Source organism: Equus przewalskii, chromosome 7 (genome assembly GCF_037783145.1).
Source record: "Equus przewalskii isolate Varuska chromosome 7, EquPr2, whole genome shotgun sequence".
NCBI classification, from domain to species: Eukaryota; Metazoa; Chordata; class Mammalia; order Perissodactyla; family Equidae; genus Equus; species Equus przewalskii.
Window position 1 is genome coordinate 57,782,009 of NC_091837.1, and position 27,896 is coordinate 57,809,904.

Consider the following 27,896-nt stretch of genomic DNA (forward strand, 5'->3'; position numbering starts at 1 on the left):
TGTTTTAATTTTATTTTGTTCTGTGTTCTTTTTTGCGCTTTCCATGTGTTCTGCAATAAACACCTATGACTTCTGGAATTAGAAAAGTTTTTTTTTAAGAATGTGAGTGTGGGGGTCGGGGGCAGAAGATGGTATATCTTGCAAGATGTCCTGAAGGTATGGCATAAATGTCACCATATAAAAGATCACTATTAAAAGGAAAGCTGTAAACTTTAAAATTTTATTATGAGAAAATATTTTGCAACTGATAAGAAACGTTGAAACCTTGGATAGCAAAGACCTTGTCAGCGATGCGCTGTTAGGAATCCTGGTGAGCACACTCCCCACTCAGAGCTCTTGACTGGCCGTTGCCTTTGCCCCAACACTTTGCCCCCAGACTCCTGCCTGGCATCCTTCCTCACCTCCGTCTCGTCTCTGCTTCAGTGTTTATCAGACTACCCTGTGTGGAAAAGCAGATACCACACTCCATCACATGTGTGTCTATTGTCTTCTTCCCCTCACTAGAATGTCACCTCCGTGACAGCAGGGACTAGGTCTGTGTTCATTGCTGCACCCCTGGGGCTTGAAACAACAGATAAAATAGGCACTCATTTAGTATTTTTTAAATGAATGAATGAGTGAGTGAATGAATGAAAGATGTTATGGGGGATAGTACTTGTCATTTTCTGGCATTGGTTCAGGAGTCCCAGTCTCTATCTCCTCCTGGGTCCCCTGAGGATAACACGTATGCTGGACTCTCAAAACAAAGCAACAGCCTTAACCCCAGACTCCAGCATTTTCAGTCCCTGGTGAGTTCTTTTAGTCCCTGAGAAAAGGGTTGAGAGAAAGCAGACAGGGGGAACACAGACTGTGGCCCCTAAATGCCAACTCCCGCTGCAAGGAACCAGGATGCCTTAGAGAAATCGCTGACTCCAGGTCTGGGGCCAAAACTGTATCAGACGAGCCTGGGACATCTTGCCATGCCTAAAAATAAGAGGATCTCAAAGTAGAGTGATGACAAAAAAATAACCCAAGAGTCACTTGAAGGGACTCCCGTTGCCCAAAGATGGGACCATTTGAATAATGATAACAATGTTTGAAACACATCAAATATATTAAAATCTATGAGATCATACTGATACTCTAAAAAAAAAAAATACAAAACAAAATTAATTGACTGCCTTGGGCGGTTCCTAAGGCACAAATTTGTTATTCTGAAAACTGATAAAAGAAGGGAAAGAATCAAGCATTTATCCTGCTTTCTTCTACAGACTCTATTTCAAGATAACCAAATAAAGGAGTGTTTCTTTCTGTAGAAAGCCATTAAAGCTAATAAAGGAAGAAGCAATGAGATAATTAGAAAATCACCATTTTGCAAATCCCCAATGAAAAATAGATCTAGGTACACGTAGTAATAATTAACGGCTGCTAACCATTGAGTAAAAGTCAATGGAGGATATTACAATGAATAGATCAGGGTGAAAAACTAAACCCACCAATCAATGTTAGTGAGCATCTCTGAAAGTGGGCAACCAGATGTATGCGCCATGGGTGATGCAACAAGAAGCGCAAAGCACCACCTAGGAAGTAATTTTGGGAAAACAAAACAAAGCACAAAAGTCTGAATCTAGTCAAGCCTTTGACTCTATCTTCTAGGAAAAGGAACTATCAGTGACAGAGGAACAGATTATCAGACAGTCCCAGGAAGCAATAAGCCAAGTCCAAAAATGTGCAAAATTCTGCCAGACAAATGACTTAATTTCTTCAACAAACATACAGTTTAAAAAAAAGGAGAGGAGGGAACAGTTAGATCAAAGGAGACTTGAGACATCACAACCAAATGCTTATGTGCATCCTGATTTGAACAAAACAACTGAAAAAATACGTTTTTGAGATAATCAGGGAAAAGGGAACCTAAAACAGGTATTAGAAACTATCAGGAATTATTTATTTTGTTGAATGTGATGATATTATGGTTAGAAATTTTTAAGTCATTCCTTTTAAAGATACTTCTTGAAGTATTTTCATGTAAAATCACATGATATCTGGGATTTGCTTTAAAATACTCCAGCAAAAAGTGTAAGTGGGAGAACAGCTGAGACAAGATGCTGAAAGGTGGGTCTTTGTGGGGCCGATGGTGGCTCCTGCAGTTTTACACTCATGTGGCTTCTCATCCACCTGGGAGAGATGACTGCTTTCCTTTTTTTTTTAATTTCCAGTTTATTGTATATCAATATTTTTATAAAATACAATAAAAGTGAATTTCCAAGAAATTAAATGATAAAAAATCAGATATACAATCTATAAATCTAAATTTTTCATTGGACTCAACACACGCAACATTATATTTCAATAAATATAATCAGAACAAACATACTATATGGAAAGAAAAAAGAATTTTTTAAAACATACACATTTTTGGGCCAGCCGGTAGCAGATCGGTTAAGTTCACATGTTCTGCTTTGGCGGCCCAGGGTTTGCCGGTTTGGATCCCAGGTGTGGACATGGTACCACTTATCAAGCCCTGCTGTGGCAGACATCCCACATACAACGGAGAGGAAGATGGGCACGGATGTTAGCTCAGGGCCAGTCTTCCTCAGCAAAAAAAAAAAAAGGAGGATTGGTGGCAGATGTTAGCTCAGGGCTAATCTTCCTCAAAAAAAAAACAAAACCAAAACCAATCAAACAAACAAAAAACCGTACATATTTTTCATTAAATGTGTACAGATAAGTGGTGAATATGGAGAATTATTATTTTACATCCATAACTTTTTGTCATTCCACAATCATAGCTCATCAGTGAGTTATGGGTCAGATAGTGATTCCCCATATTACATACTTCTGCACACAGTTTGAACAAAAACCATGTATGTCAATATTTAAAATTTTTAATGTGACAAATGAGACGGCTTCTTGCTTATTAATTTATCTTAGTTTGGATTGATGGCAACACTACTCACAGAGGATAATGGGAGTCTAAACTTTTCTGTTTCATTGTCATGACTTCTGGTAAAGAAATCAGCCTCACAGAGGTGTGTTGATTGAATGGCAGAAGAGAGTTTAAAGTAATTTCAGCAAGCCCAGAATTTTTTTTTTTTTTTGAGGAAGATGAGCCCTGAGCTAACTGCGGCCAATCCTCCTCTTTTTGCTGAGGAAGATTGGCCCTGAGCTAACATCCGTGCCCATCTTCCTCTACTTTATACATGGGATGCCTACCACAGCATGACTTTTGCCAAGCAGTGCCATGTCCACACCTGGGATCTGAACTGGCAAACCCTGGGCCACCAAAGCAGAATGTGTGCACTTAACCACCGGGCCACAGGGCCTGCCCCAGAATATTCATTTTTAACTTCCATCCAAAATCAAGTAAATAATTCTGGCTTTTCAAAATGCATCTTCAGTCCTTGATCAGTAGCCAATGACATCAATTAATCCAGTAAAGTTGTAGTTCAATTTAAATTACCCATATCTTTCTTTTTGTGAGGAAGATGGGTCCTGAGCTAACATCTGTGCCAAGCTTCCTCTAATTTATGTTGGACACTGGCACAGCATGGCTTGGTGAGCAGTGCTAGGTCCACGCCCAGGATCTGAACCTGCGAACCCTCCGCCATTAAAGCAGAGTGCACGAACTTAACCACTACGCCACTGGGCAAGCCCCAAATTATTCATATCTCTTGATGAAAAAAACAGATTCCAGAGCCATGGATTCCTCCCATGTACATTCTCTTTGGGTGGAGAATAAAATTCAAGTTTACAGGTGTACAACTGTAGAGTGATCGGCTACCAGCTACTGTTCTGATTATTGTTGGGACTGGCGACTGAAATAGCGTCTGGGTGAAGGTTAGTTAAAGGAGTTTGTTTGATAATCAAGGTGAGGAATTTGAGTCCTGGGAAACAGTCCAACAGAGGATTCTGAAGAACTGTTCTGAGGTCCGCAGATCCAAACTGGTCTACATCCTGCCCCTTGAGATAAGTCCAGTTAAACACACTTGGAGGTTGTGGCAATGTCAAACTGCTATGAAAGTTACTTGATGTTTACTTTCAATTTTTCAATTTCTGTACTCCTCATGGACCAGAAATAGATTGTGGACACTGTGGGGGCCTGGAATTGGCCACCCCAAGATACGTCTCTTTGGCATGAGGATTGTTTGGGGCTGGTTACTTTTAATAAACTGCAGACAGGAAAGCAACTGAAAAGTAGAATTTACTTACCCTTTGTTAAGAGACATTTACATTTGTAAGGGAAATCTCCATCTGTAAAGGTGTCTTCCTCTCTGTACCAGGAAGAAGGGGGGATGACCTTATCTCTAGAAACTCTTATCAATGCAGAAGGCAAGGACTTAAATTGCTTCTGCACAGCAAAGGAAACTATCAAAAAAATGAAAAGGCAACCTACAGAAGGAGAGAAAATATATACATCTGATAAGGAGTTATTATCCAAAATACATAAAAAACTCACACAATAGCAAAAAAACCAAAAAATCCAATTAAAAAATGGGTGGAAGAATTGAATTGATAGTTTTCCAAAGAAGACATACAAATGGCTAACAGGTACATGAAAAGATGCTCAACACCATTAATCACCAAGGAAATGCAAATCAAAACCACAATGAGATATCACCTCACACCTGTTAGATGACTATCATCAAAAAGACAAGAGATGAGCGTTGGTGAGGATGTGGAGAAAAGGGAACCCTTGAGCGCTGATGGTGGGAATGTAAATTGGTGCAGCCACTAATGAAAACTACTATATGATTCAGCAATCCGACTTCTTATATTTTATGAGAAAAATAAAAATATCTTTAAATAAAATAAGAGCAGGGCTGGCCTGGTGGCGTGGCGGTCAAGTTTGCGTGTTCCACTTCTTGGCGGCCTGGGGTTCACCAGTTCAGATCCAGGGTGCGGACATGGCACCGCTTGGCATGCCATGCTGTGGTAGGTGTCCCACACACAAAGTAGAGGAAGATGGGCACGGATGTTAGCTCAGGGCCAGTCTTCCTCAGTAAAAAGAGGAGGATTGGCAGCAGATGTTAGCTCAGGACTAATCTTCCTCAAAAAAAATAAATAAATAAGAAAGAGCAGCCTTTGCAGAAGCAGCAGAACAATAGTGTCACATAAATCTCCTTCATGCTGGTGCTAGAGAGTCTGGAGGCCAGGGGAATGTATAGAGGCTTTGATGTCATCATGAGGTCTTCATGGGATGAAATGATTGACGCTGAGGGGAATAACAAGGCTGACGTGGATGTGCTTCCAGAGAAGCAAGTTCCTGCAGTCTTTCGGTCAACGGTTTTAATGCAATTAGTGGGGCTTCCAATTAGAGCTCCAGGGGCCTGTCTTTATCCTTGTCAACATTTTTAGCAATAACTTTCATGGTTATTCCATTTTCCCACAAAACAGAGCTGGGAAGAAGAGATAAAGTGATAGACAACACAGTGAAGAGTTAGAATTATCTTGGGAGTCAAGAATGTCAAGTTAACACTAAAAAAAGATTAATTTGCACAAGCATGAAGGTCAGGCTTTACACAAACATCTTCCAAATCACTTTAAACTATGAGTGTGGGGAGATCTGAGAGAATTCCTGTGAAAAAAAAAAGACCTGGGAATCTCAGTCAATGCCAGGCCCAATGTCAACCAAGAGTTTGATGTGGCAGCTAAAAGATGAGTCCCACTTGGCTTTGCATCAATCCTTTCCAGAGAGCAGGAAATTGAAGCTGCGCCGCCCTCCCCACGGACTGCCACATCCAGGTGTTAAAATTGTAGCAGGTGACTAATCAAAAGGGGTCAAGTTAATAAACGATCTTTCTATAATTTGTTTTATTCTGGTGAACTGTGGGAGCAGTTGCTGATTTACAACAAGCTGATTCTGACAAAATCTAGCTCAGCTTGTGATAAAGAAATATAACTCAACATTAGATACAAAATCTAGTCCATTCTTTTTTGCACCAAATGTTATTGAGGCATTCAGAAAAATGTTAAAATACCTTTCGTGGATGACTTTTCTCCAGTAAATTTTAATCACACCAAATATGCAAGAAACAAAATGCGGTTATTTCCTCTATAATTAAATTGACTAAATTCACAAGTTCATCACAGTAGTAAAACAGCATTTACCCAGTAGTAAAATGACAAATAACTGGCTTTCTCTTGGGCTTCAGATGGAGGCGTTTATTAGGTCATATATTTAAACCTATGCAGACTATCATTTGCCCTAAACTGTTTCAGATTTGTTAATTTTGCAACAAATCTTGTGTTGCAAAAAAATAAAAATGTAAGTAAAATTTGACCTTTAACTGAAGCCCACAGTCAAACCTGGTGCAGCGTTTTTTCAGTCAAATGCCAGCTACGTCCCTATAAATAAAGCCAGTTACAAACTTCAAAGTAATAGATAACCTTGAACTTTCAGAGAAGAAGTATCTTTATTTTAATCCATTTAAGCCTGCATATAAGTGGTTTCAGGACATAATGGTTCAAAAACTCAGTATTCCCAGAGATTGATTATATCTGACTCTAAAGACCCAATGATAATACAACATAATTAAACATGTGAGGCATGTACGACTTTGAAATACATTATTTGCAGGGCAGATAAAGAGAAAAGAAATGGGATTTTTTTCTTTTTTTTAGATGGGATTTTGAGAATGTAAATCTGGTTTTTAAATGCTTGGCTAAATCATTGCCTTATCTCTCTCTCAAATCCCGCATGAAGTTAGTTTTCATAGACTCAGATTTGGGAGCTCTCAGTCTAATTCCCGACTCAGTTCCAGACTCTCCTTTGTGTTGCTGTAATCTCAGGCAGCCTCTCAAGGCAGCCCTTTCCTCTGTTGAAGGGATCATTGCTGGAAGCCTCTTCCTTACGTTGTTACATCCTTAAATCATGTCCTTGTAATGTCTCGCAATCATTAGTCGTTGTTCAGCCCTGTTTCTGTAACATAGAAAAAGCCCCTCCTGCCCCTAGAAATGACCCAGATCCTGCAATCGTCACTCATATTATACCTCTCTCAGACTTCTCCCTATTCTGGATACTATATCCCTGACTGACTCAAACTTGTCAATACCAGTTTTAAAATATGAATCACAAATTCACCTCTACAAAATTTATTGAGTACCATGTACATGCTAGGAATTGGGCATCATAAATAGATAATTTGCAAATGTATAAAACAATAGCCCTGTCCTCCAGTAGTTTCCAAGTGGGAATAGAACAATTCTGCACCTCTCTCCATGCTTCTCTTTCTACCCCACCCCACACTCCCTCTAAGGGGGGAGTTGTGTCTATGGTTGGGTAGATCCCAGGAGAGTCATTGGGCCATGTTTTGCTAGAGGACTGGGTGGCTGAGCATTGAAAGATCACCACCCATTTGTGGTGCCCTCCCTACCTTCCTATTTTACACCACGGCTATACTTGCTGTTTCTACCTTAACTGTCTACACTGGTAAGTGCCCACTTGGGCCCTCTCCGTTCCTCTCTGTCTCCATCTCTCTCTCTGCACTGGAGGTGGAGGTGGGAAGGGTAAGAGTCCCACTTTGAGCCAAAGCTGTCTATTCCAACTTAATTTTCCTAATGGATTCTACTTCGTGGAGCAAGGGCATTGGTTCAAATTTAATCATGGCACTTTATTCTCATTCTGCCATTGTTCTTTACACACAGATTCCTCAGTCTGAGTCCCCATGAGGGAGAGGAAGGAGGAGAAGCTTGATCCAGGCATTCCTGGGACCTGATGGCTAATTCCACCAGATGAACACTACAACTCCACCCAGAAATACCAACACTCACAAATCAGACATGATTTTTAAAAATATGCATAATAGGAGAACAAAAACATGGATTTCCATGGGTTGGAAATTGGGAGATGAAGTGGAGGTGGTAAGTCAAGGTGCAGGAAGGACTGGAATTTTCAGCAAGTGCAGCTGGAAGACTATGGAGGGAGAAGGCATCCTATGAGGGGGTGGGGTACACTAGAATGTATTCAGGGAATGGTGAGATCTCAAATGTGGTTGAAACATGCAGGAGAGAGTGTGGAGAAGAATGCTAGAAAGAGGAGCTGGCCGAGATGTAGAGAGATTTGACTACAAGGCCAAGGTTTTACCCCTGTCTTGGTAGGCAATGAGGAGTTGCTGAGGGTTGGGGTGTAGGGAAGTAGAAGTGGTCCCCACACATATGATGATGGAACTGGCCATAGGGACCAGGGTGAAGAGAAAAGGAAGGCTGGGCACTTTTAGGCCAGAATTTTATAGTCCCGTTTTATTCTAACGCTTTCTCTGTTGGAAAAATGTCAATAATTTCTCTTAGTATTTCATATTAATTTTTCAAACCAAGCTTGTACAACACCCTAAACCTGTTCTGTCCAAGATTTGGTTGGGGGCAGGGGGAGCTGTAGGGGAGGAAGACATTTCCTCTACCCTCTCTGGGTTTGCCTGGCTGGAGAACGAATTAAACTCATGAGACAGAATAGCAGGAGAAAATTAAACAAAGCTTTATAACATGTATACATGGGAGAGGCTCAGGCAAGCTGAGCAACTTGCCAAAATGGCTGAAGCTCCCACCTTAAATATCATCTTCAGCTAATGGACAAAGGAGGATGTTGGGGGTGGAGCCGGAGTCCGTCATGGGAGATTACCACACAAGTACAGTAAACAAAATGCAGATTTCAGTCCTTGCCTTTGGTATTGATTAAGAGTTTCTAGAGATAAAGTCATCCCCTTTCTTCTTCCTGGTATAGAGGGAGGCACCTTTACAGATGGAGATTTCCCTTACAAATGTAAATGTCTCCTAACAAAGGGCAAGTAAATTCTACTTTTCAGTTGCTCTCCTGTCTGCAAAGTAACCAGCCTCAAATAATCATCATGCCAAAGAGACATATCTTGGGGTGGCCAATTCCAGGCCCCCACAAAGCCAACTCAACATACTCTTATCATGGACCAAATATCAAGTCCAATTTTTAAAAAACATTTATTGAGCAATTCTACGTGGCAGGCACCATCCTGGGCTGGCAGTACTGGGTAGAAAATATAGACCAGGTTCCTGGCTTCCAGAACTCACAGCCTGATGGTGGAAATACACATATGAAGAAGCCATGGTGTTACAATGCAGGTTAGGGATGCTGGGACAGAGGAGGGACACCAGCCAGCCAACCCAAGAAAAAGCACAGCTTTGAAGTATCTTTCAGGAGACCTCTTGACTTGGGGGTCCTTTATCAGGTTTAATTAAATTAAGAGTAATATAATACATTTAGATCCCTTTTTATTTTAAAATATAAAATAACGGGGGGCCGGCCCCGTGGCCCAGTGTTTAAGTTTGCACGCTCTGCTGCAGCAGCCCAGGGTTTTGACCGTTCGGATCCTGGGTGTGGACATGGCACCACTCGTCAGGCCACATTGAGGCAGCATCCCACATGCCACAACTAGAAGGACCTGCAACTAAGATATACAACTGTGTACTGGGAGGATTTGGGGAGATAAAGCAGAAAAAAAAAACCAAAAACATTAGCAACAGTTGTTAGCTCAGGTGCCAATCTTTAAAAAATAAAAGTAAAATAATTTTATGTGTCAGCTTAACTGGGCCATGATACCCAGATAATCAGTTAAATATTCTTCTGGGTGTGTCTGTGAGGGTGTTTCCGGACGAGATTAACATTTGAATCAGTAGACTGAGTAAAGCAGATTGCCCTCCCTGATGTAGGGGGGCCTCATCCAATCTAATTAAGGCCTGAATAGATCAAAAAGCTAAATAAGGACAATTCACTCTTTCTACCAGGCTCTGAGCTGGGACATTGGTCTTCTCCTGCCTTTGGATTTAGACTGTTACCTCACAATAGGAAGTTACATCATCAGCTCTTCTGCTTCAGACTTGGACTAGAACTTCTCAGCCTCCATAATCACATGAGCCAATTCCTTATAATAAATCTCTTTATGTATATATCCTGTTTGTTGTGTGTCTCAGGGAAACCCTGACTAACAGAATTTGACAGTGCTATCCTCATGGTTGGTTGGAAGGGTAAAGTGGGTTCATGGAGAATGGAGAATGTGACAAACTCTTTCCCATGGGTGGTTGGAGGGTGAAATGGTTGATGGAGAATGTAGGTTATGACAATGCCACCAAAATGGAGGTCTAGTGTATAATGGAGATTATGACACTTTCCCCTTCGGTGGGTGGGAGGGTGAGGGGGTTTGAAGGAAAATGGAGATTATGACCACGCCTCTCCCCACATAGCTGAGGAGTGACAGTAGTGGAGAGAATGTGGTGACTTGACCCCACAAGGCCCTGAGTGGGGTCTAAACAGGACCATATTGATGGACAGGCATGTGCAGGATTAGGAGAGCTGGGAGCAGGGCTGTCTGCACTGAGGCTTGAAAGATCATCAGGAGTTTTTACTGGGCCAGACATGGAAATGCCTGTAATACTTAGGAGAGCCCTGCCTACGCCCTGGCATGACTGGCCCTTGAAGCTGCCCATCTTCTGCCTTTTGGCCAGTCCCAGCTGAACCCCAGGGCCCTCACCTCAACCACTCCAGTGCTGCCCAGTGACCCAAGTCTCTCTCCCAGGGTCCACCTACACCAGCAGCATTTAGAGACCACCACCAATCCCTGATGTCTCCCCACCCACTGCCCAGCTGTGGTCGAGCCAACTGGCACAGAACTCAGAGCCCTCCTGGCTCTCCTGGGTCCCCATCTCCTCAGTCTGTGCCCACAGGCTGTCCCACTCGGGAACTTCTTCCTTGCTATGCCATCTTCCCCACTGGCCCTCAGTCATCTCTGCCCACCTCAAGCTTTCAGCACCTACCTACCTACCCTAATTGCCCCATATGCAGCCTCCCCTACTAACCTCACCGGTTTAGGGTCCAGCTCCACAGGATGTCCAGCCATTGTCTTCATGAGGAGGGGAAGGGCGTCTCCAGCCAGCAGACAGGAAGGTGGGGTGCAGTTGCTGTGTGTCTCCTGTGCCCCTGCTGGACACTGGACAGGCTGGTGGACTGCCCTGCAACCTCTCTCATGAGCCACCTTCAAGAACAGAGAGTGGAAGAATGTCCTCGAGCTAGCGAGGACTTGAGCAAAGGGAATCCAGAGTTACCTGCACATCCACTTTGAGGCTGTGATGGGCAAGAAGGTGGCCATGGCAGGCAGGGAGCCAAACATTTTCATGTGCTCCTCATGAGGGTCTCCCCATGGCCCTGGGAGCTGGGTCTCTCATTGTGCCCACTTTCAGGGTCTCAGTGGTCACTTGCCCAGAATTATACAGTGAGAAAGGGGTTGGGCAGAAAATACATGCTGGGGCCTTCTGACTGAGGCCAAGGCCCTTGCTCAGCACTGCCTGTGCTGTCTTGACCTCACAGAAGCAGAAACATGAAGGCTGAGGAGGCTACGACTCAGCATTGTGAGCACCTTCCATGTGCTATGGCTGTGCAGGACTGGGGATACAGAGGGGAATACACTGGGGCTGCCTGCTTTCAGGGGACTTTCGGTGTCATGAGGAAGGGAGACATTAATCAGACCCACAAACACATACATGACTACAATTGTGAAGTCGGGGTTGGTGGGGGGAGTCTGAGCTAGTGAGGGGGCCAGGAGGGCACCCTGGAGGAAATGACTGAGAGTGGGATGATGGGCAGGACTAGCCAGGTGGCCGACACTCCAGGGCAAGAGAGGAGCACATGCAGAGGCCCAGTGGCATGAAAGAGATGGGCCAGTTCTGGGAAATGCAAAAAGTCGCTGCAGCTGAAGAAGAGGGGCCTTTAGAAGCTGTGAGTGAGGGCAGGTGAGGAGCCCCACTCCTGGGACCGCAGCAGCTGATGGGAGATGCCGCCTAGTAGACCCCTCCCCCAGGGGGCGCTGTGGAGTGGGGAAGGAGCCCTGGATAGTTGGGGATCAGTGCATCCGCCTGTAACAAAATGCCAACATAACAATGACTGTGAAGTTGTTCTCTCTCGTGTAAAGAAGTCTGGATTCTCCGTGCCAAGATTAGGGCCCTATCTCCATCTTTCTGCTCCATCACCCTCCCATGACTTTCATCCCTGAGGCACCACCTGAGGGAGTCCAGCCATCACATGCGCACTCCACATCTGCAGGAAGAAGGGGAAATGGCAGCGAAGGGGCTGCTGCCTCACTTCCAGATCCTCCTCAGAAATCCCACACAGCCCTTCTACTCAAAACTTAGTTACATGACCACATCAGGGCTCAAGGGAGCCAAGAGACTAGACATCTTAGGATGGGTGCGTGGCTCTGTAGGAAAGAGGAAGGAGAGGGGTGTGCATTAAGACTATAGGAGCTGCCTGAACAACCGCCAACACCTTACAGGCTTATCCTAGGACAAGCTCCTCTGAGAGTTTGTAGATGAATTCCTGGTCTGTAGGCAGATTCCCTCCCTGCAGGGACTGGGGGAACTCAGGCCCTTTATCTTCGGGACCCACCCTCATCTGGGCCAGGCTTAGACTTGTCCTCTGACTTACTTTCACAGCAGTGACCACAAGGAGCACACTGAATCGTTCAGGTTCTCAGTCTCCCTGTTGTTTTTGCTTGTGTCGTTTTACACTATAAAGACATTGGTCTGGGTGAACGGCTGCACTCTGTTGATGGCCCAGACCATAAACCATTCATCACACACCTTTATTCTCGACGTGTGCTTAGCACTAACTATGAGGTAAGCAAGATGAGAGGAAACTGGAGGATACAAAGGGAATGGGATATGACTTTGACCTACCATGGCCTATGTCTCATTAGGATAAACACAAATTTTGGTAGTTAGAAAGTGGAATTGGCACGAGAAATATTTAGATTATTCTGGGGATGAAATGGATCAGCTAGGGTGCCTTCAGCTTCATGTCACAGAATTTCTGGCCCAAAGCGGCTTCAGCACAGGTGGCTTTGATCTCACCAACAAGGAGTCCAGAGTCAGGAGGCTCTAGGGTTGATGAATGCTCCTGTCAGCAGGGGCAGCCTTTCATCAGCTCCTCTGGGATTCTCTTTACTTCTTTCCCCAGGGTCTCACTGTGGCTGCTACAGCTGCTAACACCACACACTCACCCCACCAGGTCAAAGGCAGACAGTGATGACTGTTTCCTGCCATCTGCCTTTCTCTAGTTAGAGAGAGAAAACTTTCCCAAACACCACCTGCCTCCCACAGAGGCATCTGCTCAGGCCCTATTGGCCAGAAGTGGGGCAAATGCCCTCCTCACCCCACACCACTCCTAGCAAAGAAGAAGAGGATGATTGATTTCCTCCAGTCATAATTCATTCCTTGGGAATGGGCCTCCTTTCTCTGAGCCCACTGCATCAGGAGACCAGAACAATCTACATTTTATCAGTATTACCGTTACTCAGTGTAGAACAAACAAATGACTGCTGGGGAAAATACCAACAATGTTTGCAACAGGAGGCAAGGAGGTCAGGGACCAAAAGTCCTGGTATAGAATGGATTGTCGTTGTGGATCCGGAAGTCACGGGAAATGATGACAGGGGTGTGGTGGTGCCAGCAGAGAGCAGGGCAAACGTCTTTAATGATGACCACAGGGATGGGGAAGGGGCAGACAACTGCATAGGAGGGGGGATGGGGTGCTGTCCAGGAACGGTTCTTCTACGGTCTCAGATGGGCAGCCTACTCCCTCTGTTGCCCTGGACCCTCTGTATGAGAGTCTTCCTGGCCTTCCTCTTCCTGAAGTCTCACCTTCTCTGTCCTTGCCCCAGGCTGCCTGCAGCACCCCCACCCTGCACTCGATCTCCCTTTCCCGCAGGTCCCGTCCTCAGTACCAGCTGTCATGGAGGAGAAGCTGCAGCAAAGGGAGCAGTTGCAGCCTCAGGGTCCAGGAAGGCTTACAGTCACCATGGAAACCCCTGGGCGGAGCTTTAGCAATGGGCGGGGCCCCAGGGAGAACCCACACCCCTTGAGGAACAGCTCACCCGCTGCCTGTTCTCAGATCCCCTCAGGTCCTGGGACACCAGGTCCGGATGCCCCCGTGGGCAGGTCACCGCCCGCCACCAGTTGCTCCACCTGTTAAACGAAGGCTCTGGGTTGGGCGAGAGGGAGCTGGGCGCTGCTAAGGGCGAGGGTCGGCAGGGGCGCCGGTTAGGGCCCTAGGGGATGCGAGGTGGTGTCTGGGTAGTGAGTGATGTCAGAAGAGCCGCCCAGCGATTGGCTGACGGAACTGCCTGGTGATTGGCCAGGGGCGCGGTTGTGACGTCACGAGGAGGCATTGTGACGTGCATGCCAGGGGGTTATAAAAGCTGAGCGCCTGCCCAAGGCCTTGCTGAGGAAAGAGATGGCTTCACGTGGAGCGTCTCCTGCTCCTCCTACTCTTTGCAGCGTTCTCCACGGCATTCGCCATCCCAGAGGAAAGTGAGCCCCCCTCCTCCCACTCATTCTGACCCGGGGCCTCTCGGCCACACCCTGCAATCCACCTTCATGTTCCCATGCGCCTTCATGTGGTCCCATAAGGCCCTGCACCCGCACCTGGTGCCTCATGAACTCCCCAACCCAGGGCTCTTAACTACTCAGTTACCATGTGGCAGGGGTAAGTCTGATGCTGGGAATCAAGAGTACGAGGACACTTACCCAGGTGGGGAGGCCCCTCCCAGAACTCTGGCATCGAAACCCACCTCAACATAGGGTGAGTGCAAGCCCCCCAACCCAGCTCAGCTCAGGAAAAATGAGTCCCCAGGATGCCCAACCAGCTGTGAGCCCCCCAACCCAGCTGAGCACAGGATGAGGGAGTCCCCCAGACACCTGCCAGCACAAGTCCCCTGACCCAGTTCAATACAGTAGGGGGAACAAGTCCCTTGGACACCAGGCCAACTGTGAGGCCCCCAACCCAGCTGAGAACAGGGTGAGTGAGTCCTCCAACCCAGCACAACAAAGGGCAGCCGCTGACCCCTGCACCCCGTCCCTGGGGACCCCACCCAGTTGTACACCAAGTATGTAGCCCCAAGTTTCCACTGGATGTTCCCCAAGTTCCTTGTCTGGCTGTGGCTGTCAGCTCCTCTGCCAGGCCCAGGTGAGCTGCCTGGAAGAGGCTGCTCCCTGGTAGAAGAAAAATACCTTCTACCAGTCATCGAGCGCCCCACAACCCCGAGAAAATGAAAAGCTGAGAATCTGAGCCCAGAAGTTGCAGAGTGAGGAGAGCGGCCTCAGAAACTTCCCATCACCTCCTGGCAACCTTGGCCCTGGCTGTATCCCTGGCTCCCGGGGCTGCCCCAACCGCCAGAAAAAGGAAGAACCAGTCCCAGCAGCCCCTCCTGCCCAATCTGTAAAACTGATGGAAGGCCAGGAGACGGGGCAGGAAGAACCACCTGAACACAAAAAAGTGGGGCATCTTGACCCAGACGTGAGAAATCTGAGGCCACCTGTCCAGGCAGAAATCCATCTTCCAGTGGAGGGGCCGGTCAGGGGCTGTCTGTGAAGGCAGAGGTTGCTGCTGCCTCTGTTGGAGGTGGGCTGGGAAACAGTGGTTCATGGCCAGGTGCCGAGGCCTGGCTGGTGCTTGGCCCAATTCAGAGTACAGACGTCCTGATGGGTAACACTGCCAAGATGCTGGTGGGCTCATGGCCTGAAGATTTTCAACTTGGGACCGACTTCAGCCTGAAGTCCTGGTGGCATATGACTTGAGGAGCCTTTTTCTTCTGAGTTCTCTTGATCAGAGGCAGCAAAGACTGCCTGAAATATCTGCTTGTCAACTTGGCGTCACAGGAAGGACACAACTTAAAGAACTTGCCAGAGAGCCAGGGCTTCCTGGACACAGCATAAGATGAGGAGGGGGACCGCGAGCAAATTCTAGAGACCCAGGCCCTGAGCAGAGGAGTCCTTGGCAGGGCGCTCCTGGCTAAGGACAAGCACTCCAGATTGGAGGGGGAGGGGGAGGCCTTATGAGATCAGGCTGAGCAGGGGGGTCAGCTGCAGGCCGAGGTCCGTGAGCCGGAGGGAGAGCTGTGGGGAAAAGCGGGGATTCCTGAAAGCTTTTGCCTTCCAGGGTACATTTTCACTGCCCATCCCAGGAGGGTGCAGAGGGGAGCTGGGGTGGAATGTGGGGCACCTCCTTAAGTGAAGGTGGCGTGAGCTTCGTTATATGTGTTTTAAATAAATGCATGGGAATACAAGAGAAGCGTCCCGGGTAATGGTGATGTGCAGCCTGGGTTCACAGTCCGTGCACCCGCCACAGGAAGCCTCGCGTTCTCCGGCTGGTTGGGTCTTGACAGGGCAACTGTCTAATTTGACCCTGAGAACAGAGCCATGAGGTGGGCAGGGTCCCCACAGCTCTGAGAAGGTGTCGGTGTGTTACAGAGAGCTGACACAGCACAACCTGCCCCACCCCGTGAACACTTTTCACACGTGTTGACTCCTTTAAAACTCAGAGCCAGTGCTGAGGTGGCACCATGCTGATAGAAAAGCAGAAGCGGAGTGTCTGCACACAGGTATTTCTGCATAGACCGTTTCTGCCCGACACCTCACAGCCAGTTTGTGGCAAAACTTGGGTTTGGACCCTGAAGTTATGGCTCCAAACTCCGGCCACAGCAGCAGGTGCTTCTCACCCGCAGGTTCCTGTCTGATGCAGGCCTTTGATGAGCAGCTGTGAGGGAGAGACCAGAGTGGAGAGAGGCCAGAGGTGTGGGACGCCTTCCCTGTCTCTGGGTGAGTTGGTGTGGGTTGAGGGCGGCAGGTGAGGCACTAGAGGGAGGGGACCAGGATGGTGGACTGCATGCTCAGAGCCACGGAAGCGCCGAGGGACTGGGGGAGACGTCAATTTGCTCTGGCTGTTCTAGGTGCCGGGCTGGATGGACAGAGTGGGGTGGAGCGGGAGACAGGTGGGAACAGGTGCATCTGGGAGACTGGAGGGTGTCGGTGGACGGAGGGAGGTTGTGGCCTCCAAGAGGCAGAGCTGAGAATCGGTGATGAATTGGGGGTCGGGGCGGGGGGGGGGGAGGACACCAAGGTTCCAGACTCAGCTCTCCTAGGCAGTGGTCCCTCTCAGCTCCAGGCACCGTGGGCTGGAGCTCAGGTGAGGTGTGGATCCCAATGAGGAGGGCCTGCCTGCGGCTCAGGTGGAGGTGGAGGTGGAGAGCCTGGAGCTGTGGCCCAGGGACAGTGCTCGAGGCAACTGGGCATAAACTAACGAGAGTCATCAAGAAGGCTGGGTCTCTGGGGGAAGATGAAGGGGACTGGGATGGTACTTACACCAGTTGGAGGGCTGCTGGTTTCAGGAGACAGCGGGGAGGGTGGTGGAGTCCAGGTAGCTCGGACCTGAGGGGAAGTGGCTCAGAGCTGGTGTTAACGTGATAAATGTCGGTGTCAGATGGTGAGGACGGGGAGGAGGTGCAATTTAAGAAGTGACATTTGGTGGAGGTGGACACTGTGTAGGACCTGGACCACTGGGCTGGCCTTCCCACAAGAAGAGGCAGCATTTCACACTCACTTCCTGTCAACTGGGGACCCCAGGTCTTCTGCGCTGGGCAGGGTCTGAGGGGCAGAGGTCAGAGGGCGCAGGGTGCCCTTGTGGGATCTCAGCACTGGGAACCTCCTCTGCTCAGCTGCTCAGACCCAGCCCACCGGCACCCTGGGTATCAGGACACAGCAGCCTCCTGGAGGCAAGCAGGGCCAGGACCCGAGTTTGGGGGTGTGATTGGGAACTGCTCACTTCTGAGCCCCCAGTTCTTTCATCTGTAAAATGCAGATGACTAGGGCAGGGATGGGATGGAGTGAGCAGGAGGCAGGAGATGGCAGGGTTTGGGGAGGGGATGTTAGGGCCAGGAGACTGATGGAGTTGCAGGGAGGGAGGGTCCACTGTGGGCCGGCTCCTTGTCCTGGCCCTTCCTTCCTGAAGGCAGAACATCAGCTCTGGGAGGAGCGCACTCTGGGTGCTGCCTCTGCCCCACACCGGCTGTCTCTGCCCGCCTCGGTCACAGGCTGCCCAGTCCAGCACCTGCTTTCCCCAGACTCCTCCTGTCTCCTTCATTGCTGCTCTGCCCTGCTAGGTCAGGGCCCTGGGGCTGCAGGGAAGCTTGGAGCTCCAGAGAGCCAGAGTGGGAGAGCTAGCTTTAGGGAGCTATTCTGTGACATGTTGACAAACACCGCATTAGTATATATATATATTTTGAAGTATTTATAGATTCACAGGAAGCTGCTGATATTACAAAAAGGTCCCAGGTACCCTTCACCCATTTTGCCCCAGTGATAACATCTTACATCACTGTGAACAATATTGATGCCATGAAGCCGACATTGGCACAATGTGCATGTCTGTTTCTGTCATTTTATCATGTGTACATTCTCGTAACCAACAGCACAATCCACGTGCGAAACTGCTCCATCAGGACAAAGATCCCCCTTGTGCTGTGCACCTCTATCCCTACCATTCCTGTCCGAGGCAGCCAGCAATCTGTTCTCCATCTTGGGAGTTTTGTCAATTCGATAATGTTACGTAAATGGAATCATACAGCTGTGACCTTCTGAGATTGGTTGGGTTTTTTCCACTCAGTGTAATGTCTCTGAGTTGTGTGTATCAATAGTTCTTTACTGAGTACGGTTCCATGGTGTGGACGTACCACAGGTTGTTCATTCACCTTTTGAGGGACATTTTGAGGGCCAATTGAAAGCCCAGTGACCCAGCTCAGCACTGGACAAGGGAGTCCCCTGGACACCTGACCATCCGCAAGAACCCCCAACCCAGCTTAGCACAGGGAGACTAAGCCCCCAGGACACTCAGCCCACCAGAAGCCCTCTTATTCAGCTCAGCCTAGGGCGAATGAGTCCCCTGGACACTCAGCCAGCTGCGAACCCCTGAGCCAGCTCAGCATAGGAAGGGCATGGGTTTACATGTTCCACGTATAGGACAAAGGCCAAAAGAGCAGGTAACCTGGGAGAAGAAGAGTTTGAGTTGAGCTCAGAGTTAGGCACAAACCAGAACATGCGAAGCCCTTAAGCTGCGATGAGGAATTTGGATTTTATGCAAATCATCTGACCACAGTCCAAATCCAAATTAAGGCCAAGCTCAGAAACAGGTGCTTACCTCATTGGTCAAAGTAGTTTTAGATAATCATATAGTCCTTGATTATCTACTTGCTGAGTAAGGAAGCGTCTGTCCAGTGGTGAACACTCCCTGTTGCACGTGGATAAATGCCTCTGGGGAAGTAGAAACCCAATTACATAGAATTAGAGAGCAAGCAAATTGGTTACAACTAATTTCCCCTAACAATCCACTGTCTTTTTTTTTTTTTTTTTTTTTTGGTGAGGAAGATTGTCGCTGAGCTAACATCTGTGCCAATCTTCCTCTATTTTGTATGTGGGACACCACCACAGCATGACTTGATGAGTGGTGTGTAGGTCCGCACCCAGGATCCGAACCAGTGAACCCCGGGCTACTGAAGCAGAGAACATGAGCCTAACTACTAGACAAGCAGGCCGGCCCTTCCATTATCTTTGATTTGTTCAGCTGGTTCTCTTCAGGCCTGGGCTCCTGATTTACAACCATCCTGCAAACTGGGCTTATAGTATTATTCCTTATCTTTCTCTGTATATTTGTTGTAAAGTTCTGTACCTATTGCCTGTCAAACCTCTGTAAAAACAATGTACCCAGTAAGGTGATGCTAGCTCAGTGCTTTGAGATGATTTCCAATGCCTATGACCTTGGAGAAATACAGACTTAGATGGGAAATGGCTGAGAGTTTTCCCTCCTAACCTTCCTTGTTATTCCAATGTGGCCTAAATGGTTTCCAACCACTATGTACCTTCCATCCATCGTGGGACATGACAGCCAGGAAAAGTCCTTCCTGTTACTGAGCGACAAAACCACTACATGCAGAGGACCAGACTCCTGATCAGTGATGCTTTCAGAGAAAGATCCTGATCAAAAGGGGAATATGTGGAAATTGATAAAGGAAACCTCAGCTAAAGTGGAATCAGGAAGGCCTGTAGGGGAAGCTCTTATGCCCTATCGTACATCGTCAGTTACTCCAAACAGGAAGACACATAAGCTTGCACCTCTGGCAGGAAGTGCAACTACTTTACTACTCAAGGAAGATTTCTCTCTCCTCCTGGCAACAGCCCAGCCAATGAGAAGCACCACAGCACAGCCAATGAAAAGCTGTGGCCACCCTGAACTATTACTTTCCTCCAATGGACTTTCGATTAGAACAGCCACTCCCTACTCCCCTTTTGCTCCGTAAAAGCAAGTGCATTCCTTTGTCTCTCTGGATTTGCCTGTGGTTCACCGTAGCATGCACATCCTAAACTGCAATTCTTTGCTGATCCCATATAAACTCTTTTTTTGCTGGAGAAATAACTAGCTGTCTACTTGCTTAAGGTCAACACTGTTCATCCTTGGGTCCCCCATTGACCCCCAAATCTTTGTTAAGCACCTGTGCCTTACAGCATGGTTCCCATGAGTAGGACAGGGTACTCCCCTGGACCCAGCATGGGCCTGCTCTGTTGTTGGTGAACCATTTATTGAATGCAAGTGGAGACAATGAGTTCCTGGGGAAGATGGAGCCTCGAGATGGCAGGACCACCGGGAGGATGAAGCCCCAGTCTGGGGGGCCCGTCACCACACACGTTCGGGTGCCGTCCAGGCTACTGGCACTTTGCACCAACGTGGAGCAGGCACTGGCCTCAATTGCCTCCTAGCCTGCGCTGCTCAGGGCAGCATCTCTGGCCTCGTGTGTCCACTGTTCCAGAAAACCAGATCCATTCCTGAAATGGGAAAAGAAAAATGAAGAACAAATTTTCTACAGCACAGAGAAACATCCAAATAAAAGACACAATAGCTTGCCTGCCTGTGGACAGCTGGAACCATCAGAGGCTGGTCCACTTCATGGGCTGTTCACACCAGCAGCTTCTGGGTCGTGCTGATCCCACTCAACCTGGACATTCGCAAGCTTTCAAAAGGCACCAGTGCTCCGGAGTTTCCACCAGCCATGAGAGCAATGAACTCGATGCTTCTCACACATCACTTTTCTGTCAAGTTGGGTGTAGGGGATGATGCAGGTGAACATTTCTCTCTATAAATGTTGGTGAAAAGTGCTGTATCAAGAGGCACTTAGGTCTGGCTGGGTTGGAGTGTTGAGTGAGCTCCGTAAGGGTGACCTTGTCTGTCTGGTTCCCAATCTAACTCCACCCAGGGCATCCCTCATACACCGCTCTTGCAAAGAGACTCAGTAAAGGTTTGTTGAATGAATGTGTGCATCGAAAAATGAGGCACCAGGGCCAGAAGGGGTGTGGGTGGCAAGTGGCCCCATTCCAGATCCGGGGCACCCAAAAGAAGGACTCCTACCCTTTTGATTTCAGGGGCCAGTAATAGTCCTCAGCACCTGGTAGGGTGCCACCTTTCTATTTTCAGAAATAACCTGAAGTGCAGTTCTGTCCACATTGCTGCCTTCTCATCAAAGGAGGGAGATTTTCCCACCAATAGGGAAGGACACAACGTCAGAGAAAAGCCAGTCCCCTTGGAGAAATGGGGACAGGTGGCTGATTGTGCAAACCAGGCCCCTTTGAGGGTGAAGGGAGGTGCCCCACCATCACAGGACATGGGGACAACAGGCATCACCAGTGGTCGGGCACAGAGGTTGTGCAGTCACCCTGCCGGGAAAGGGTGCTGTGACTTCCTCGGCTGGCTGCAGGTGTTCTGCGGAGCCTGGTGTCCTGGAAGCCACATGAAGAAGATGCTCAGGGAAGCAGGGGTGGTCAGGTGTGTCAGCGCCCCTGAGAGGGCAGGACGGCTGGCGCCGGGTGAGGTGGTCCTGCCGGTCCCCTTGTGTCCCTCTTGCTGGTTCTGTGTGCCACCCCCAGCTTCTGCATGGCGGGCCCCTGCAGAGGCCTGCCCTGTGTGACTGGCTGCTCAGGCTGCAGGTTCAGGGAGCGGAAGCACCTGGCGGTTATGTCCCCCTGGGGCACCCTGAGCCCTCCAGCCGTGGCAGACTGGCGTTGTAGGAGGCAGGTGCACCTTGTGCCCAGGGTCCCCAGGATCCTCTGGCGCCCGCACCTCGGGGGTGTTCGGCAGGCGGGCTGGGGGCCGCAGACCCGGCCGAGGCTGGAGGGGACGCTGTCCCTTCGGATGCCCCTGCGGGCGGGCCTGGACGGCACGGCTCCCTCCCAGGCTCCGTAATGAGAGCACGGACGAAGACGGGTGGAACCACTGCTTAAGTGATTTCTCACTTTCAATGGTGGACTGGTAGCTATTTTACCTAGTGTCTTCTATTTGAATACGCTAAGTTTCCCCTGCTTATCACCATCTCTGGCCCCACGTGTCTGCAACCAGGTGATCATTTAGGGAACCTCTTGGATGCCTTGTGACCATTCAAGCCCTCCGCTGGCCTCAGGTCGGGCTCCTGTGCCAGCTGCGGCTGTGGGAGGAGAGCGGCCTCGCCGTGTCGTGGGTGCCGCTGCTGCCTCGGAGCCCCTGTGTGCCCAGCTTCTGAAAGAACGAGATCTCGGCAGCGCTGACAGCCAGTCAGAGGCTCATACTAAGAGCCAGGTCAGCCTGGGGCCCTTATCACCCTTCTGCTTCCCATCCCCAAACAGAGCCAGCCAGGACCCTGCGGGAGTTCCAGAACCATCAGCGTCAACACGGGCCCAGGATGCAGGCGGCCCAGGACTGGGATGTCCCCCCCTCACAGCGGTCAGGGGTGGGGCTGGAGGAAATCACAGAACACAGAATTCAGAGATGGAGTGTGGTGACAGCGGCTGACCTGTCCTCCAGGCAAGACCTTCCACCAGCAAAAAGATTATGACTTGCTAAAGGCTCAGATGATGAGCATTTTTTAGTAATAAAATATTTCTTAATTAAGGTATGTATTGCTTTTTAGACATAATGCTATTGCATGCTTAATAGACTACAGTGTGGTGTAAACATAACTTTTGTATGCACTGAGAAACCAAAAAAATTGTGTGACGCTTTATTTCGATATTCGCTTTATTGTGGTGGTCTGGAACTGAACCCACAATATCTCCGGGGTCTGCCTGTACAACATGACAGAGTCACCCTGTGAATATCCATTAGTTTCCAGTGGAAATAGTGTGGTTCTGCTTCCCAGCCCCAGAGGGCTTCTCAGCTCAATTAAACAAGTTGAACCAATGTTAAAATATTTCTTTTATTGACCTAAAGCAGGCATGGGTGTTAGGTGGAATATGCTAGTCAATTAAATTTTCCAGTGGGGTGAGGACTAATCCATTTCTTTCCCAAAGACTCCAGAGCATTCCCCTTTCTCCTGTGACTTCCACCTTAAGAAATGAACATTGTAATCAGAAGAAGAGAGAAGTAAGGTGGCCTTTAGGACAATGTTTCTGAAAATGGAGTCTCAGACCATCAAGGCCCTGTTAAAAGCATGGATTTCTGGGCCCCCTTCAGATGCCCCTGGGGAACCCTGTGGGTGTTGAACTCCAGGGACCCCCTACAATTGGAGAACAGTTTAGTGAGGGGGTCTCAGAGCAGGTCCCAACAGCCATTTTCATTGCTGCCTTTCACAGTTAATTCTAGCGACACATTTTCTAAATGCACCATTGTTTTAAGTGATCTTTTTTAAAGAACCAACTCTAGGTTCTGCCATTTCCAATCAATCTTAGCTTTTGCAGCCCTGCCAGTTCTCATAGACACTTGACACTTCCTGCCATCTGCTATGGAGTAGCTTTGGGGAAAGAGATGATTTCCTCTCCTCTTTCTCAACCCCTACCCTCGGCTTTTTCTGTTTAACTAAAAAAAGTCAGAAATGGGGAAATTTATATTTTTAGAGGATCTTTTCCTAGCTGTGCTAGGGCTGTAGCTGGTGATCTGGTGGCAGAAGAAATTCCTGATGGATAAAATGTGCCATGTCTAGATGTTCCAGCAACAAAATTGTGCCCTTGAAGTGAGAGCGTGGCCCCAGATGGGGTCCTTTGGGAGCCCTCAACATGGGAACAAGACTGTTTCAGACGACTCTGGGAGAGGCCAGTGCAATAGGGCCCTTCATGATTCCACCCCCTCACTGTCATCACCTTCTGGGGCATATGCTCCCTCCTCAACCTGGAGTAGAGAAGCCATTTGTAGATTGAGATGGTTAAGCCTCACTATACAATTACCCCAGGAAAAATGCATAAATGGGTTGGCATGACTTTGTTATATATGTGTTTGTTATATAACTCACTGACCCACCTCCTTCTGGGGAATTCAACACAAATGCCCATCACCTGATAAATAGATAAACCAAATGAGGTGTATCCATAAAATGAAATATTATTTGGCCATAAAAAGGAATGCATGAACCTGAAAACATTATGCGAAATGAAAGCAGTCACAAAAGGTACTTGATGGGCCATGCAGGACCAGAGCGACAGTGCATCTGTAGCCAAGTGGCAAATCCACAGTGAGGGCTCTAGGGAGAGAAACTGAAGTATGACTCAGCAATCTGGTCCCGGGGTATGGCCCCGACATTTACCAGCTTTATGGCCTTAGTCAAGACTTGAACTTCTCTAAACTTGAAGTTTCTCATCAGTGAAATTAGGATAACGGTGCCCTCATTTGTGAGGATCAAATGAGACTGTGTTCAGTGCTATGGGAGTTTGTTATGCAAATAGGCCCCCAATCACTTTTTTGTGTCTCTCCACCCTTAGTGGTTCACTCTCACATTGATTCTGGGATTAGCCATGTGACTTGCTTTGACTGATGGTGCCTTAGCAAACATAATTCAAGCAGAGGCTTAAATACAGTGTTTTGGTTCTTGCCTTCTTACACCACACACAAGTCTACCATGTGAAGACGCCTGGGCTAGCCTGCTGGAGACTGTGGCTCTGCTGTCAGCCAGCCCAACCACCAGCCATGTGAGTGGGGCTGTCTTAGACCATTCTATCCCCATTGAGCTGCTAGATGACTGCAGCCATAAAAGGACTCCAGGTGCAGAAGAACCAGCCAGCTGATCCCAGCCAAAATTACTGACGTAGATGTCAAAGAACACTAGGAACAAGTTTGTAGGCAAGCAAAGTCAGCTTTATTTAAAGTGCTGCAGCAAGGGGGAGTGTAAATGAGAGGAACAGAAGGGGAAGCTGGGAGGGGCTTATTAAGGATTTGGGCATCTGCTGGCTGATTCCATAAAGGGTTTAGGGCAGCAGGAGCCACTTTTTGATTGGGTGCTGTCAGAAAGTCGGGGCAACTTGGTGACTGGATCTCTGGTCATTTTTATCTACAAGGCAGGAGGATTAAAGTGGGACTAGAGTTGTTAGTGGTAACTCATATAAGCTGGAAGAGGGAGATGTTTAGTTGTTCTTGAGTTGTGGAATGTCCTTGTCTCTGTATAGTTTCAGGCATGATCACAAAATTGTCTTGTCTCTGTCTCTCCATCATGGTCAAAGAATGGCCTTGTCTGAGTATTACTTATATGCTGTAAAAATTGTTTGTTTACATTCAGGAACACTATAGCTGCCAACTGTTGGGGCCACTTTTTACTTTCTTACACAGAATCATGAGTAAATAACATGGTTGTCTTAAGCCTCTAAGTTTTGGTATGGTTTTTAATTCAGCAATAGATAACTTCAGTAACTGTAAAGCTCTAAAGTGCTGGGTTATAGATGTAGAAAGATGTAGAAACTCCTGGGTTATAGATGTAGAAAGCCCCAACTTCATGGGATTTCAAGGGGAGGGGATGAGTAGAATGTGGGAAGTTGACCAGGACCTGCCGAGGACAAGGGACAGGCAGGGCCACACACATGCTGCAGACAAGCTTGTCTAGTCACCTCCTCCTTGATTCCAGCTCTGCCTCTTTCAGAGGCTGCTTCCCAGGACTATCTTCCTTTCCCAGGCCCTCCCCATGCAGGGTCCACTCCTGGCTTGAGCAGCAGCAGGGCAAGGTCAGGCTCCCCAAGACCTCTTCTCAGTTAACATCTCTGACAGGCATATGAAAGACTTGATGGTCTGTGCATGAACAATCTATTCTGTTCACAGAGACTTCTTGGGGTTCAGCCATCAGAAACGACAGAGGGCCCTATTTTATTTTTGGTAGAAGGATATACCTGCCCTTGCTCTTGGCACAGGAGGTGCTGACCTATTTTCAACGATGTGTGACTGGGGAGTAATAATTCTTGATTATTGTTTCACCCCTTGAATGACCAATAGCCCAAAAGTGAACTCTTCTGCTTTTCAACCAGATGCTTTTAGCTTAAATCACTGCCGGTCAGGCCCTGGTCATAAATCTCCTGAGGCTAGCTCATGCTTCTTGCACTCACTTCTCCTCCAGCCAAAACCGTCAGTGAAGTTCAGGGAGGAAAGGACAGTAAATCTTGTTTTCCTCTTACAAGTACTCTATAGGGTGTTCCCTACTGACAGTTTAAAAATTGGCTCAAACTTAACCAACTTATGGGAGATATTCTCTCCTTCAACAACAAGGATATGCTTTTCCATTCACGCTCAAAGCCAAAGGCAGTCACTTTATCAGAGTCTGTCAAAGTCAGGGACAGAAAGATCCAGATGACTGAAAAGTGACCACTTATACTGGCTTCGTGAAAAAGAAGAAAGTAAACCCCAGTGGGAAGGCCGGGACATTTGTCTTGGTTCAAGAGGTTCTTAAAAGAAAATGAGAAATACTGACTTCACTTGAGGGTGTTGAATTGTATTTTATATGAAAATTTATTTTTCCAATCACAGGGGACTTTTGAATTTGAATGGACCCTTCCTTCAAACCAGCAGAGAGCCAAACATTGACTAACTGCAGAGTCAGAGCATCAACTCAACCACAATAAACTGGATCATCCGCTCCTGGCTGTACAGTTTGTCAGACAATGTCAACGTTAAGATAGGAATGGAATCCATACTTTGAAGCCACAATCACTCAGCAAAGTATTTCCAGCCTTGATGAAAAGTGCAGTGGCCAGATTCTTGGCTCTGTCCCCCTCTGGCTATCACATAAGGGTTTTATATCTCAGTGCCTTTGTTTGTAGAATGTGCTTGCATCTATCTCCCAGGATTGCTATGAAGAACAAGTAAAAAAAATACAATTTTTATCTATGGACAGCTAATCTTCGACAAAGGAGCTGAGGGCCTACAATGGAGAAAAGAAAGTCTCTTCAACAAATGGTGCTGGGAAAACTGGACAGCCACATGCAAAAGATTGAAAATTGACCATTCTTTTTCACCACACACCAAAATAAACTCAAAATGGATCAAAGACCTAAAGATTAGGCCTGAAACAATAAGTCTTCTGGAAGAGAATATAGGCAGTACACTCTTTGACATCAGTTTCAAAAGAATCTTTTCGGACACTATAACTCCTCAGCTGAGGGAAACAATAGAAAGAATAAACAAATGGGACTTCATCAGACTAAAGAGCTTCTTCAAGGCAAGGGAAAATAGGACTGAAACAAAAAAACAGCTCACTAATTGGGAAAAAATATTTACAAGCCACTTATCCGACAAAGGGTTAATCTCCATAATATACAAAGAACCCTCTTCCTGAGCTCCTCAAATGCCCCTTGCTGTCCTGGCTGCCTTGATCCTCCTCCACAAAGTCCTCAGTCCTTTCCACAACTGTCAACTGCAGGATTATCATCTGGCACAGCATTCTGTGCTGACGGGCAATCTCAGTGGTTGATGCCAGTTCCCCACTCAACTGTGAAATATGTTGAATGTCCCTCTTGCTTGGATGAGTGACCATTTCATTACTGGGTTAGTTTTAGGCTATTGGCCCTAGCACAAGGATCTTAATAAATCCCATGAATGAGATTTAAATTTGTTGTCAGTATTTCCTAGCTCAAAGGATAAAACTCCTTCAAGATAGTAAGTTATGACTTGAGGTCCTTTAAGACTTTAATTATTGTTGTAAAGTTTCTTCTCTTCACCACACCCTAAAATTTCCAAACCATGATTTGCTACATGTAAAGTGGGACTTTCCCCTTAGGAAGTTACTTATCATATTAGGTAGGTTATATAAGTAACCCTTAGGTAGCTACTTATTATATTAACTCACTTTCTTAATAGCATGAGTTCT

At 47.5% G+C, this 27,896-nt stretch overlaps 2 long non-coding RNA genes across 3 annotated transcripts; one reads left to right on the forward strand and one right to left on the reverse strand.

The window, feature by feature from the left end:
- Positions 1-206: 206 nt before the first annotated feature.
- Positions 207-14,058, reverse strand: LOC139084535 (uncharacterized). The gene is made up of 3 exons (XR_011541982.1): positions 13,869-14,058; positions 10,801-10,976; positions 207-439 (listed from the first exon to the last, which is right to left on the reverse strand). It is a non-coding gene; the product is annotated as an uncharacterized lncRNA (long non-coding RNA).
- Positions 14,059-14,214: 156 nt separating this feature from the next.
- On the forward strand, positions 14,215-27,637 carry LOC103557039 (uncharacterized). Of its 2 annotated transcripts, XR_546349.2 has the most exons (5): positions 14,215-14,575; positions 16,314-16,373; positions 16,497-16,590; positions 22,471-22,736; positions 26,558-27,637. It is a non-coding gene; the product is annotated as an uncharacterized lncRNA (long non-coding RNA). The 2 variants fall into 2 exon arrangements; XR_011541981.1 differs by lacking the exon at positions 16,314-16,373.
- Positions 27,638-27,896: the final 259 nt, after the last annotated feature.